Source organism: Dipodomys merriami, unplaced genomic scaffold, assembly GCF_024711535.1.
Source record: "Dipodomys merriami isolate MVZ:Mamm:240054 unplaced genomic scaffold, mDipMer1.0.p SCAF_40, whole genome shotgun sequence".
Lineage (NCBI taxonomy): Eukaryota > Metazoa > Chordata > Mammalia > Rodentia > Heteromyidae > Dipodomys > Dipodomys merriami.
Window position 1 is genome coordinate 7,232,312 of NW_027205604.1, and position 14,701 is coordinate 7,247,012.

General features: G+C 42.4%; 1 protein-coding gene across 7 annotated transcripts in view; it reads left to right on the plus strand.

The window, feature by feature from the left end:
• The window catches only part of Tnik (TRAF2 and NCK interacting kinase), a 407,835-nt gene that overhangs the window by 17,120 nt on the left and 376,014 nt on the right, over positions 1 to 14,701 (plus strand). The window lies entirely within an intron of this gene.

Consider the following 14,701-nt stretch of genomic DNA (forward strand, 5'->3'; position numbering starts at 1 on the left):
AGGAACAGGGAGTTTACTAGTTCATACTAAGGAGCCTTGAATTGCTTGTAAGCAGAAGAGTAATATTTGGACTGAAAACTCTACACCTTTCAAGTGATAATCCAAGACTGCACTTTGTTTTTATCAGCAAGTTTATTCAGTGCAGAAAACTCTCCTCCCTTAGGTCATAAAGATGCTGCCAGCTGAAAGTAATCCTCTCCCAGGGGCCCACAGGGATTTAATTTAAAGCCCCAGGAGGTGTTGACTTTTGCCTGAAAGGTAAAGAAAGGGAAGCCGGGAAGGGAAAGAATGAGGGAGGAGAAGAGAAGGAGGAAGAAAAGTCTATATTCACAAAGTTTTTCATCCCTATTTATACTCGAAACTTAAAATTTTGAGATAATTTTTTGTGACCTGGAATCAAAAGGGAAATAGGCAGCAGGTTAAAGGATTTCCTTACCGAAAAACCCTGTGAAATTTCTCTGTAAGAACCCATAAACATCCCTTACTCAGTCACAAATATGTCCTACGTTGTTTATTCAATCCTCAATTCTTAGATAAGCAAACTATTTATATTACATGTCTATTTATTTGGAGGAAGATTGATGTCTAGTTATAGTTGTCATAGCAACCATATTTACAAATGGATAATGTGCAAGCATTCACATTTTATTTCAGTACTGTTGGGGGAGAGATTTTTTTTCTTTTTTTCTTTTTTTGGGTCAGTCGTGGGGCTTTAACTCTGGGCACTGATCCTCAGTTCTTCAGCTCAAGGCTAGTGCTCTACCACTTGAGCCACAACACCACTTCTGGTTTTCAGAGTGGTTTATTGGAGATAATAATCTCACGGACTTTCCTGCCTGGGCTGGCTTTGAACCGTGATCCTCAAATCTCAGCCTCCTGAGTAGCCAGAATTACAGATGGGAGCCAATGATGCTCAGAGGAAGATACTTTTTGATAAAGTGAATCCAAGACTCCCTGGGGGAAGGCCTATTTTAAAGTAAAAAGAGATGGCTGGATAATTATCATTAAGCTAGATATAAAAATTATTTGGAGCTGGACCCAGATGGCTCATACCTATAATTCTAGCTACTCTGGAGGCTGAAAGCTGAGGATTGCAGTTCAAAGCCAGCTGAGGCATGAAAGTCTCTGTGAGACTCTTATCCCCAATTAATCACTCAACTTACAAAAAACCAGAAGTGGCATTGTAGCTCAAGTGGTACAGTGCTAGCCTTGAGACAGAGAGGCTCAGGAAAGTGTCCAGGCTCTGAGTTCAAGCCCCAGAACCAACAACACGAAAAGTGCATGTGTGTGTGTGTGTGTGTGTGTGTGTGTGTATGGTCTCACACAGTATTGGTAACTTCAGTATACCACACTGCTATCTTTAATTACACAGATCCAACTTTCTCAGGAGAAGTCTCAATGTCATTAGCATAGCATCAAGCAGTTGCTGGAGAATGTTAGTCAAGAATGTCACCTATTCTTGAGCTAGGCACTGATGACTCATGCCTGTAATCCTAGCTACTCAGGAGGCTGGGGTCTGAGGATCCCAGTTTGAAGCCAACAGTAGGCAGAAAAGTCTGGGAGATTCCTATCTCCTGTTAACCAGCTCAAGTGGTAGGGTCCAGGCCTTAAGCAGAAAAGCTGAGGGGTGGGGGAGGGATGAGGGATTGAGAGAGAGGGAAAGAGAGAGGGAGAGTTCTGAGTTCAAATCCTAGTACTGGCACAAATTTTTTAAAAAGGTCACCAGCTCTGTAGAAGCAGAGCAATTCAACACTTTAAATATTCTGCCTGGGACCAAAGGGTCAGATTTTTTGACCCCCTTTGGTGCTGGAGATACATGTTTTATTTAAGAAAACTGAAATTGAGATGACTTATCTCAGCCTTCTGTTGGATTTCTCTCCCACTATTATGATAATGTTATTTGCTGCCGTTTGTGTGGTCCTGAGTGGCATGATCCTATGGGTATTGTAGCTCTGGCCCTTTCCATTTGGACTCCACAGGTCCCCCTGGGAGTCAGAGACTCTGAGGGTGCTGGGGCCCTTGTTTATGATGGTGGTATCCTATTCTGGAATGTTCTGCAAGATCCCAGCCCAGTACTGCTCTTCCTAAAACCCCTCCCTGCTCTCTTGTCTTCTGATGGGTTCCTCTGACTCCAGCTCCAGTCTGACACAACCCTGTTTCCTTTGCACCAATATGAATGAAGATACAGCACAACGGTGCTTTCCTGGCCTTTAGGACCCATGGGCTGCCTGGAAATAGGAATGGCAGAGACACTCCATGTTCTCTTGTAGCTTTAAAGATGCAACGTGTGCGGGTGTGGTTCTCGTCGTTTTCTCTAGTCTAAGCAGCCTTTATTTTGGGAGGAGAGCAGATGTAAAAGTGTGAACTATAGAAGTCGACACATTTTGGGGGAGAAGGATGAGGGCATCTTGAAATCTTCCTAACCCATCTCAGTGACGTCATTGTTTTCCTTGAGTGACTGGAAATTAGCGAGGGAAATCTCCTGGAACCTGCCCAGCTGCGGCCCTACATCTCCCTGTAACTGATAATTATTGTGGGTTCTTACTGCTAGGAACCAAAAGGGCCCCCTTCCCCAAACAAAGCTCCAATGTGAATTGCCCAAGCTCAGCCAAATGCATAGGACCTTGGGAATAAAATTCCCAGAGACAGAGTCAGATCTCACGTAGAGGGTGGCTTTCTAAGTTGGGCAGGTGTAAGGCAGAGCTGGAGAGCCTGATGCCTTCTGAGATCCCAGACGCAAACCTCTTACCAATCACCCTTTGATTTGTGTTCTCTTTTGCAAAAGGCACCTAGGGTTTTGCGAGTCCAGGGAGCTTTCTTGTGACTCTGGTCGCCTGTGGCCTAGTCTGTTTCTTTTTCTTTTCTCAGAGCGGTGGTCTCTATTTTATATCTTCTCATTGGATACAATACATCGCGCATCAGATTTCAAGAAATCGTGTTCATGTTTTGTAAGTTGCCCCTTGTTTTGCAGTTTTTGCAATTATGATTGTGTCCCCATTGAGAAGAAATGAGGACAAAGTATTTCTTGTAGCAGGCACATTCTCATGCGTCTTGCCCTGTTCCTTGGATACCCATCATTGACAAATAATTTGGCGACATTTCCTATGGTCACTGGTTGAATGGTGTGCTACATTTTGCTACTTGATGATTTCAGGGCTGCTTTCAAATGAACGTCTCTGATATTTTAAAAACTAATTTGAGTGAAATGGGAATGTGAGGAAATCATGAGGCCACATGAACTGAACAGTTCACAAATCTGCACATAACACAACTTCATCAGACTGTGATCCATCCATGATTCATATAAATCTGAATTTCAAGTATGAACACCAAAACTTTATCAGACTACGATTTATCCTTAGTTCATATAAATCTGAATTCCAAGTACTATATCCCTGAGAAGATGGTAAGCTACCTCTTTGTGCATTGTCTGCAGGACTGTACTATGGTTTACCAACTTTGGAAAACAGTTGGTAGCCAAGCCCTGGTGGCGCATGCTTGTAATTCTCCCTACCCAAGAGGCTGAGATCTGAGGATCGTGATTCCATGCCAGCTCAAGCAGGAGGGTCCACAAGACTTTATCTCCTGGTAATCAGCAAAATGCCACACTGGAGGCATGGCTCAAGTGGTAGAGTGTCATTCGTGAAAAATGAAAAAGCCAAGCAAGAGTACAAGGTTTGAGTTTAAGTCCCAGTAATGGTAAAAATAAATAAATAAAAAGGCAAAATGATAGAATAGTTTGGCTTGTTTCTGAGGAGCTCAAACAGCAATTTGCTATATGGTAGAGCCGTTCCATTTCTGGATATCTACGCAGGAGAACTAACACAGGAAACCGCATAAAAATTTGTATATTCAGGTTCATTGCATCTTTATCCACAGTGGCCCTGAAAATGGATAGAACTCAACTGTCAGCTGTTGAACAATAACACAATGTCCCTGTACAATGAATTACTGCTGAGTGTTAAAAACAAATGAAATACTGGTACTTGTGATAATCTAGAGACACCTAACATATGTTATGCTAAGACAGGACATTTCCAGACAAGAAGACAGAAAAGTAGATGATGAAGACAGAAAAATCGACGACGATGAGCTGCCCAGGGCTGGAAGTGATAGCAGAGAGTACTTACACCTGGGCGGAATCAATCCCTTTGGGGTGATGGAAATGTTGGAAGAATTGGGGTGGTGGTAAGCTGGTGGGTTTGCTGGCCTATAAATTATACCTCAATAAAGGTATTGACAGACAATCTGCACGAGACACTGCATTAGAGTTAGACCAGCTCCGTGTATCACAGGAGCAATTTCTCCAATGAGATCCCAGCATGGTCTGGGAGGTCTGTGTCTCTAGCCTCTGGGGTCAGGGGCTCTGGTGGGGACTCTGGCCTGTCCTCCCCTTTCTATTTACCTCACCGCATCCTCGATTCCAAGGGCTGCTACACAGCAGATGAATCATCGGAACTTCCTTCGCGCTAAGGCTGCAGAGAAACAACTTGGTCTTTGGAGCCAACACTTGGAGGGCTGGGCCTGTCAAAACTAGCTCTTTCTACTTCCTCGGGGTTCTTTGCATTTTCTCATCTCTGTCTGGAAGTCTTCTTCAGACCTGAACAGTAAGGGACCAGGACCATCTGTCTCTTGCCCACCTCACCCCCAGGAGCCTGGAAGCCACACAAAGCCAACCTCTATGTATATCCTTTTGTTTACAAGAAGAAATGCTTGTGCTCACATTCACAAGTTAAAACTGAATTTACCAAAGCCATCTACATTGCAACTAGACCCTACTTTATTTTTATTTTTATTATCATTACTTATTTTACAATCTTTTTTATTATTTATTTGATCATCTCCCCTTGTCTGCTTCTACACACCAATTTAATGCTTTCCAAATTGAGTTGTTGAGTTTAATTCGTTGTTATCTATCAGCCCTTGGAAAAAGATCAGGTAAAACAGAGTCGAGCAATTTTACAAGGCATCCCTTTTGTGCATGTGTGCATTAAGTCCCAGCATGGAAAGCATTTCCCCCCCCAGTCTTGGGGCTTGAACTCAGGGCCCAGGCGCTGTCTTTAAGCTTTGTTTCTTTGTGAAAGGCTGTCACTCTACCACTTGAACCACAGCTCTGCTTCCAGCTTTTTGGAAATTCCTTGGCGATAAGAGTTCCATGACCTTTTCTGCCTGGGCTTGCTTCAAAACTTCAGTCCTCAGGGTAGCTAGGATTCCAGGCATGAGCCACCAGAGCTTGGCAGAATGTATTTTGTACAAGGATTAAGGGCTATAAGTTTTATGCTCTCTGCTTCAGCTTAGGCTATAGACCTGCATAAGACCCAACTATGGGGATTTTAATTTGTAAACTTTAGTTGAGTAAATCAAGCCCAGGACCCTTGGATCTGCACTCCTGGGTTCCCACAGGCATTGAGGAACTATGATGAGCTGTATCTGGATGGGACTTGAGTTGGATCACTGTGGTTCTGTCTCCGGCCTGCCAGGGCTTCTCCCATGAGCCCCAGTGGAGGTAAGGTAGGATGAGACTGGCTCTTCTGTGGAACAGTTGGGACAAAGGGTGGGTGGAATGTTCTTGAAACCCATGGAGCCTGAACATCTGCATTAGCTTTAAGGGGCTGATGGTTCAGGTGTGGAGGGCAGGGAAAGGAGGCAGGTTAGGTTGGCTGAGGCTGAAGCTTGCCATCTTGGTTAAGAACAGAGCTTTTAGGAAGTGGTCCAGGATTTGTGGTCCTCAGTTTGGCAGGCCCCAAGTCCTAGATTACATGAATGCATAGGTGTATTTGAAACAGATCCACAGCATAATTTAAATAATAGTGTTACTAATAGTGATATAGGTAGCACTGTAATGTTATTACCACTACTATTATACATAAGTTATAATTATTTATAATATTATAGTGTATACTAATTTTTCAGCCATACCACTTGCCATGTGTGAAACATTGAACTCTGTGTGTGTGTGTGTGTGTGTGTGTGTGTGTGTGTGTGTGTGTGTGTGTGTGTGTGCATGCATGTGAACCAATACGGGGGCTTGAACTCAGGACCTAAGCACTATCCCTTAGCTTTGTGCTCAAGGCTGGTGCTCTACCATTTGAATCACACTTCTACTATTTTATTTTTGCTTGTTGATTGGAGATAAGAGTCTTGAGGATTTGTCTGCCTGAGGTGGTTTTGAACTGTGATTCTCAGATCGCAACATTCTGAGTTGCTAGGATTATAGGTATGAGCCAGTAGTATCTGGCAAGCCAGTTGTTTTAATAGAAATCTGGTCTTATGAATGCAGCCGCATTATATAACATGTACTATTCTCTTGGTTTTATGGATGTGGAATCCTAAAACATAGACTAAGTGACTTACTGAGAATTATGAAACTTGATTTTGATCTGGGGTTGGTCTCATTTTTAAATCTACAAAATGTAGGTTCAAGTGGTTGAGTACCTGTCTAGCAAGAATGAAGGAATTGTGAGTTCACTTCACAGTAAAAAATAAGTTTGAACTCAGAGCCTTATGCTTTCTCTTGGCTTTTTCACTCACTGCTGGTACTCTACCACTTGTGCCATGTTTCCACTTTGGGCTTTTTGCTCTCAATTGGAAATAAGAATCTTGAGGATTTATGTTGCACAGGATGGCTTTAAACCATGATTCTCAGATCTCAGCAAAACAGGTGTGAGCCCCTGGCACCTGGCACTTTCAACTCTAGGAGTAGAACTCAAACACTTTCCTGGTGCTTGGATCTGTTTATTGCTGCCTCTCCATGGAAATGTGTTCTTAATTTTGGAGGACTTGACACTCTGAAATGTGCTTTGGGGGCTGGAATGGAGCCAGGTTTGAATACCAGGTCAAAATCACTATCCCACCAAGGGAGAATTATTTATCTGAATAAACCCCCCATATCCCAGTTTCTAACCCTGACCAGCTCACAAACACTCCAGTTCCTAAGATGCCTTCTGATGCAAAACATCTCAGCTACAGTTATTAGTTGTCATCTAAATCCCCTGGTTAACATTCATCTTTGTCTTGATTTTTTTGTCTTGCTCTGGTCATGTATGTATTTTTTTGTTTTAAAAATTATTATTAAGTTATTCAAGCTGGGCACCAGTGGCTCACGCCTATAATCCTAGCTACTCAGGAGGCTGAGATCTGAGGATCACAGTTCAAAGCCAGCCCAGGCAGGAAAGGCCATGAGATTCTTATCTCCAATGAACCACTCAGAAAACCGGAAGTGGCACTGTGGCTCAAGTGGTAGAGTGTTTGTTTTGAGCTGAAGAGCTCAGGAACAGTGCCTAGGCCCAGAGTTCAAGCCCCATGACTGCCAAAAAAAGAAAAAGAAAAAGAAAAAGAAGTTGTCCAAAGACACTATGTTGAAAATGAACTTTGCAACTTCAGTGGGGGTGGGGAGGAAGGAGTTAAGAAGATGGGAAGGGAAGGGATAGTAGGGGAAAAACAAAGGAGGGGGTAACAATGCTCGATAGGAAATGTCCTCATTATCTTACTCATGTAACTGTAACCCCTATGTACAACATCTTTACAATAAAAACAATTAATAAAAAGAAGTTGTCCAGAGGAGTCGCCATTTAACAAAGCTGTTTCCCAATACAGTGTATCTTGATGGTCACCCCTTTCAATATTCTCATCCATTCCTCCCCTATCACCCCTTCCCTCCCTCTTCTTAATTTTGTTAAGATATACATTGGATTCGTATATGCATTTTACCCTGCTTCTCCTCTTCATTCATCTACCCCATTCACCTTGATCTGGTCAAATTTTTTTTTTTTTTGTTGGTCGTGGGACTTGAACTCTGGGCCTGGGCGCTGTCCCTCAGCTCTTCAGCTCAAGGCGAGTGCTCTACCACTTGAGCTACAGTGCCACTTCCGGTTTTCTGGTGGTTTATTGGAGATAGGAGTCTCATGGTCTCTCCTGCCCAGGCTGGCTTTGAACCGCAATCCTCAGATCTCAGCCTCCTGAGTAGCTAGGATTACAGGCGTGAGCCACCAGCGCCTGGTGACAATTGATCAAATTTTATATCATTCCGTTTGTTTAATTTTTGCCATTGAGGACACGCATATTGTGTGGTTTATATTTGTGACCTCTTTTGGGAGTTTCCCTTGTTTGGACAGAGTGGAGGAGAGATGGCTGTAAACTTCGTGTGTCTTAAAGACGAAGGAACTGTGATACCAGGAAACCCAGCTCCCAGAAGGTGTGGGCTTCTGAGAAATTGAAGGGCCTGTGTCATGGGCAGCTGTGGACCTTAATCTTGGTATTGTTAGAAACCTAGGTTTCTGAAGTTCCTAAGCAAGAGGCAGAAAGCCACCTGGGGTGATGGCTTGGCCTTCCCATGGCTTTTGTGTTCTCTTATACTTGAAAGTGGTTCATTAACCCAACACACGACAAACAGCTTGCTCAGTGCAGGCTTGTTAATGAAGACAGTGATCTTTTCCTGGTGACAGGGCTTGTTCCCACTCTATTTTGTTGAACCACCAAAGGCATAGTCAGAGAGAGTAGCAGGAAAGCAAGGAGAGGGACTTGGTGCTCCCTTGGGGGTGGAGGGTGGGAGACAAGAGACAGGTGCTTAGCTTCCACTACCCCTTAATTTGCTTGACATCTGTCACCCGTGGTACATGGTATGTGCTCAAAGTTCTATAGTGAATCCTGGCTGAGATCTAAAGATCACTACTCAACGATCACAAACAAGGCCATACTAAAGTTACCAGCACAACTATATTTATCACAGCAGTATTTACCATAGCTAAGATATGGAACCAACCCAGATGCTCCTCAGGAGATGAATGGATCAAGAAAATGTGGTATATATATACAATGGAATTCTTTGCTTCCATTAGAAAGAATGACACCATTGCATTTGTTAGAAAATGCAGACTTGGAAAAAATTATATTAAGTGAAGTAAGCCAGACCCAAAGAAACATAGGTCCCATGGTTTCCCTTATTTGCAATAACTAGTATACATCTAGGGTAATGTTATCAGACAAGCAGAAAAGGCCAAAAGCTATGTACATATGACCATATAAGATAATGCTAAGCAAAATGAGCCCCAAGATAGGGACATAAGAGGTTTTATCTTTGTCACTGTTGTTTTTAATGTACTATGTGATTTTTTTGTTTCTTTTTTTTTGCATGTATACCCTGTTTTCACTGTATTTGATTCTGGTGTCCTGCATCTTGTATATACATTTTTCTAATTTGGGGTGGGGAAGGGAAATAACAAAATGCTGAAACAAGGATACAAGTTGATCCATTGTAACAATGAGATGTACAAGACACTATGTTGAAAACAAACTTTACAACTTGGGATGGGGGAGGGAAGAGGGAAGGGATGGTAGGAGAAAAACAAAGGAGGGAGTAACAATGCTGGATAGGAAAAGTACTCATTACCTTACTCATGTAATTGTAACTCCCCTGTACCTGTAACCTCCTGTATCTTTGCAATAAAAAAGATCACCACCCAAGGCCAGCCCAGCAGAGAATTCCATGAGATTCTTATCTCCAGTTCACGAGCAAAAAGTTGGAAGAGGAGGCATGGCTCACATGGTAGCGTGCCAGCCTTGAGCAAAGAAGCCAAGCAAGAGTGAGAGGTCATGAGTTCAAGCCCAACTTCTGTCACAACAAACAAATAAACAAGTTGAATGAGGTCATTTGGAGCCTTCTAGGTATGCTCCTAAGAAGCCTACGACAAAGATTCTCTCTCCCTAAATCCAGGGCATCCAATGAAGTTCAAAGATGGTGCTCAGGTCAGGGGCAGGTGCTCAAGGATTTCAGTTATGCTATAGGAGTTAAAATGATGAAGCTAGTATGGCAGAGACTCATCTCCCTCCCTGACTACTGGGAGAGAGAGGCTGGTCTGGTCTGGGACAGAAGGGGAAGGCCCAGCTATTCCTGTGTACTGTATACTGAATGGCTCTAAACCTCAGAGCACTTCAGAAACAGTCACAGCTATTAGCTCAGAAGCAGGTCTTGGGAGCACAAGGTAAAAGCCCTTTTTCTCTGCCCATGCAGACACTTGGGTATTTATCTGCTTTATTTTTAGCATGTAAATATTGATGAGCTTCACTGAGTGCTCACTGGCTTCTGTGGTCACCTTCCATCTGTAGGAGGAGAAGACCAGGCCAGCCTAATGGCATTCTGGGCACAGAGCAAGGTGGAGGGGAGCTGTGCTCATTGTGTCTGCAGAAGGCAATTTAGCCTGTCACCCTGTCTCCCATGGCCTCCTCTAGGTCCCTCCTGCTAAGCATGGGGATGGTTTTCCTTTTAGCAAATACAGATGGTTGCACTTGCTAGCAATCAGCCATGACTCTAATGGACTAAGGCTTTATTGGATAGAGTCTCTTGGTCGGATAGAATCTCTCTTCCTTTCTCAGGTACTAATGAGTAGAAATTCCAGCTATAAACATAGAATGAATAGGTTCCAAGCTTTTATAGGCTTTGGGGCAATTGTAAAAGGAGAAGGACTTGGCACGAATGCCACTACACTTGATTTAATTATTTTGAGATGGCCTGAGATTCTCAGAAATCTGAGCACATGATCCCAAGGGTGGAGGGGGTAGAAGTTGGGGGGTGGAGAGAGTGCATCAGAGCACCATGTGAGGGCCTGGATGGGGGACAGGTGAGGTGGATTCCTTGCCTACTTGTGCTACAATGTTCTGATCTTCAGTGTGTTTCCAGGCCTTTGAAAATCAGGGTGTCAAAATGAATGCGGGTGGCCCTGCCATCTCGTTAACATCCGCCACAGCTTACATTGGCAGGGAATTCAGCCAGAGCAGTTTTGGTAATTCCACAGAGAGTCACCTGGATGAGAGGTGCCCATGAAATGCTGGGAGCTCATTGGGGAGCGCATGGTATTTCATTTGTTTTCAGGGTTTCTGGAAGCAGAATGACTTAGAGATCCCATCAAGGTCAGACTGTCTAGATAGGAGTCCTGGCACCACAGCTTCCTAGCTTATAGCCTGGGTCACATGATAAAAAATCTCTATACTTTGTCTACACCTGTGCGATGGTACCTTTTAGGACTATTGCAAGAATTACAAAGACCCATTTTCATGTAAAGGACTTAGGATAGAGCTTGCTATAGTGTTTGAATATAAGTAGGGTATATTTGGGTATAAGTTAGGGTATAAGTAGGTTTGCAGGTATTAACTTCTCTCTTTAAGAAGCTCATAGAGCCTGGGACAAGTTCACACCTATAATCCTAGCTAGGCAGGAGGCTGAGACCTGAGGATCGAGGTTCAAAGCCAGCTTGGGCAGGAAAGTCTGTGAGACTATTATCTCCAATTGAACACCGTAAAAACCAATTAGAGCTGTGGCTCAAGGCATAGAGAGGTTGCCTTGAGCAAAGAAGCTCTGAGAAAGTGCTCAGGCCCTGAGTTCAAGGCCTAGGACTGGCACCAAGAAAAAAACAAAACTCAGGTGTGATGATTGAAGAAGATATAAAAACAGATACATTCAGTAAGAACACCAGGCTAGGTGGTAGTTAGTACAGGGAGGGGAAGATGAAGGTAAGCTGTCTAGGAAAGGTGGGCAGTGGGGTCTCACAGAGCTCGGGGTTCCCAGCACAGGGGTGAGCTGTGAGCAGTCGTGTGAAATGTCATCATGGAGGAAATGGGAGATGTTCATAGAAGTAGCATTTACATCTCTGCCATGCTGGCTGCACCCCAGAGCAAGCTGTGTCTTTCCATGCCTGGGCTGGGGTGTCTCTCTTTTATCCTCCCTCTTCTCTGTGCCTCCGGTATTTCCCTCTTCAATCTGGCTTAGGGTCTGGGCAAATCATATATAGGAAGTGTTATTTATAAATAAGCAACAATGTGGTATGTAAGAAAAGTCTGGATATTGGTCATCAAGCAGATAGAGGGAGAAACAGAAAATTCTCATTTATGAACCCTTGTTTGCCAGGCGCCGGTGGCTCAGGCCTGTAATCCTAGCTACTCAGGAGGCTGAGATCTGGGCTGTTCAAAGCCAGCCCAGGCAGGAAAGTGCATGAGACTCTTATCTCCAATAAACCACTCAGAAAACTGATGGCTCAAGTGGTAGAGTGCTAGCCTTGAGCTGAAGAGCTGAGGGACAGCATTCCGGCCCAGCATGGAGGAGGTAGGCACCATTAAGCCAGCATTAGGATCCTCTTTTCTTTGGTTGGTGATTGATTTACACAAATTGTGTGAGATGACCTAATCTGTGAAGGAACTAGAGGAAGCCTTCTAGAATGCTTCTGGGGAGATCATCCTCACTTTTCCCAATAAGATTTTTAAAGGGACTTTTCCTGCCCTGGAAATGGATATTGTCTGTAAGATTATGATGCTATGATTTGACGTTATCTGTCAGCAATCATAAAGGGCAAGTGTGAAGAATGGCAGAAAAACTGACTAGTGTACTGTATTAGTCAACTTTGTTACTGTAATGAAACTCCTGAAGCATTTAACTTACAAGAGAAAAGATTTAAATGGCTTACTGTTCTGGAGACTCAAATCCAAGGTCATTGCTGTGAGACTCTGGTGGGGGTGGGTGGGGAGGAGGCTTATCACAGCATGACTGCAGGGAAAAGTTGGTTAAATTATGAGTCAGAAAGTATGTATGTATTTATTGTCAGTCTGGAGCTTGAACTCAGGGTCTGGGCACTATCCTTAGTTCTTTTGCTCAAGAACAGCACTACTACTTGAGCCACAGCTCCACTTTTTTCTGGTGTTTAATTGAAGAAAAGAGTCTCATAGACTTTCCTGCTCAGGGTAATTTTGAACCATGATCTCATATCCCAGCCTTTCGAGTAGTTAGGATTAGAGGAATGAGCCACAGTTACCTGGCAGATTATGATTTTTAATAATAGAAATGTATTGTTTTCAGTAATGGCCTTTCCTAGGAATTAAATTTCATATAATGGTTATGTTGATTTTACTTTGTGCTTGCTCAATATAATTGAAGGGGTCTCACAATCCCCTTCAAGAGCACGCCCCATGACCTAAGGACCTCCCGATAGACCCCACCCCTAAAAAGCTCCTCTCCCTCCTAATTGTAGCATCCTGTGGGCCAAACCTTTGACACTTGGGTCATGGAAACCATAGCAGGTCCCTCCCTCCATTGTTGGGCTAATACATACATAAATACATATATGTTATTTTATTTATTTATTTATTTTGGGTCCGGTCATGGGGCCTGAACTCTGGGCCTGGGCGCTGTCCCTCATCTCTTCAGCTCAAGGCTAGCGCTCTACCACTTGAGCCACAGTGCCACTTCTGGCTTTTTTTTCTATTTGCTTATGTGGTGCTGAGGAATTGAACCCAGGGCCTCATGCATGCAAGGCAAACACTCTACCACTGAGCCACCTTCCCAGCCCCATATACGTTATTTTAAAGGACAGTATAAGGTTAAGATAGAGATAATACTCTGACAATTTTAGTCACTGGGGAAAGGCAAGACAGAGAAGAAATAAGAATTATAACAACAATGTGACAGGATAAATGTTGTCATTTTTTAAATAGATGATACTAAAACCTTATTAGTATCAGTGAAACAATTATTAGACAATTAATAGTTCAACAGTGCAGCTGAAAACAATATAATATACCCATCACAGTAGCAGACAACAAAGATAATTAACCACTATTTTTGGAAGATCTTTTTGATAATAAAATAATAAACACAGTAAAATAAGAAAAAAAATAAAAGCAAAAAAGAATAAGTTAGCAAAAAATTTAAGAGTATATAGGATCTGCAAGAGGAAAACATTAAAACTTGTCATGGAACATAATGAAGATTGAGTTAATGCAAAGATACCTCATGTTTCTGGGTAGAAACAAAATGTAGTAATGTTAACGTAAGTGTATTCTTCCCTGTGTTCCTAAGTGATTCCAATAAAAACAGAAAGAGAAATTTATCTTAGGGTCTGTCAAAATGATCTGGATTAGACAAGCTTCTTACAATTGGTGTTTGTGCTATGTATGTTTATGTATTGTGTTATGTTGTGTTTCTGTGTAAATGGTCTGTATTGTGTTTGTGTGTGATGGCTGTATTGCAATAGTTGCTGTATGACTTGACAAAGACATTAGCAAACATTTTTTGAAGATCTTTTATAATAATAACAATATTAACAGTAATATTTTTGAGTCTTTTACAATAATAGCAAAAAATAAACAAAAATATAAAACAAAAGTAGCAAAACCCCTGTACAAAAACCAAACAACTAGCTTATTCATTGTAGATTATGATGTATTTATGTATGTATGTATGTATGTATTTATTGTCAGTCTGGAGCTTGAACTCAGGGTCTGGGCACTATCCTTAGTTCTTTTGCTCAAGAACAGCACTACTACTTGAGCCACAGCTCCACTTTTTTCTGGTGTTTAATTGAAGAAAAGAGTCTCATAGACTTTCCTGCTCAGGGTAATTTTGAACCATGATCTCATATCCCAGCCTTTCGAGTAGTTAGGATTAGAGGAATGAGCCACAGTTGCCTGGCAGATTATGATTTTTAATAATAGAAATGTATTGTTTTCAGTAATGGCCTTTCCTAGGAATTAAATTTCATATAATGGTTATGTTGATTTTACTTTGTGCTTGCTCAATATAATTGATCTTTCTTTTGTTTCTAAACCTTTTCTTGTTTTTATTCCCTTGTATCTCTTGAAAGTACCATATATAGTAAATTTTACTTTTTTTCCACCTTGAGAGGTTTCTTTTAAAGAGAGAGAGTTTTAGTGATTTAGC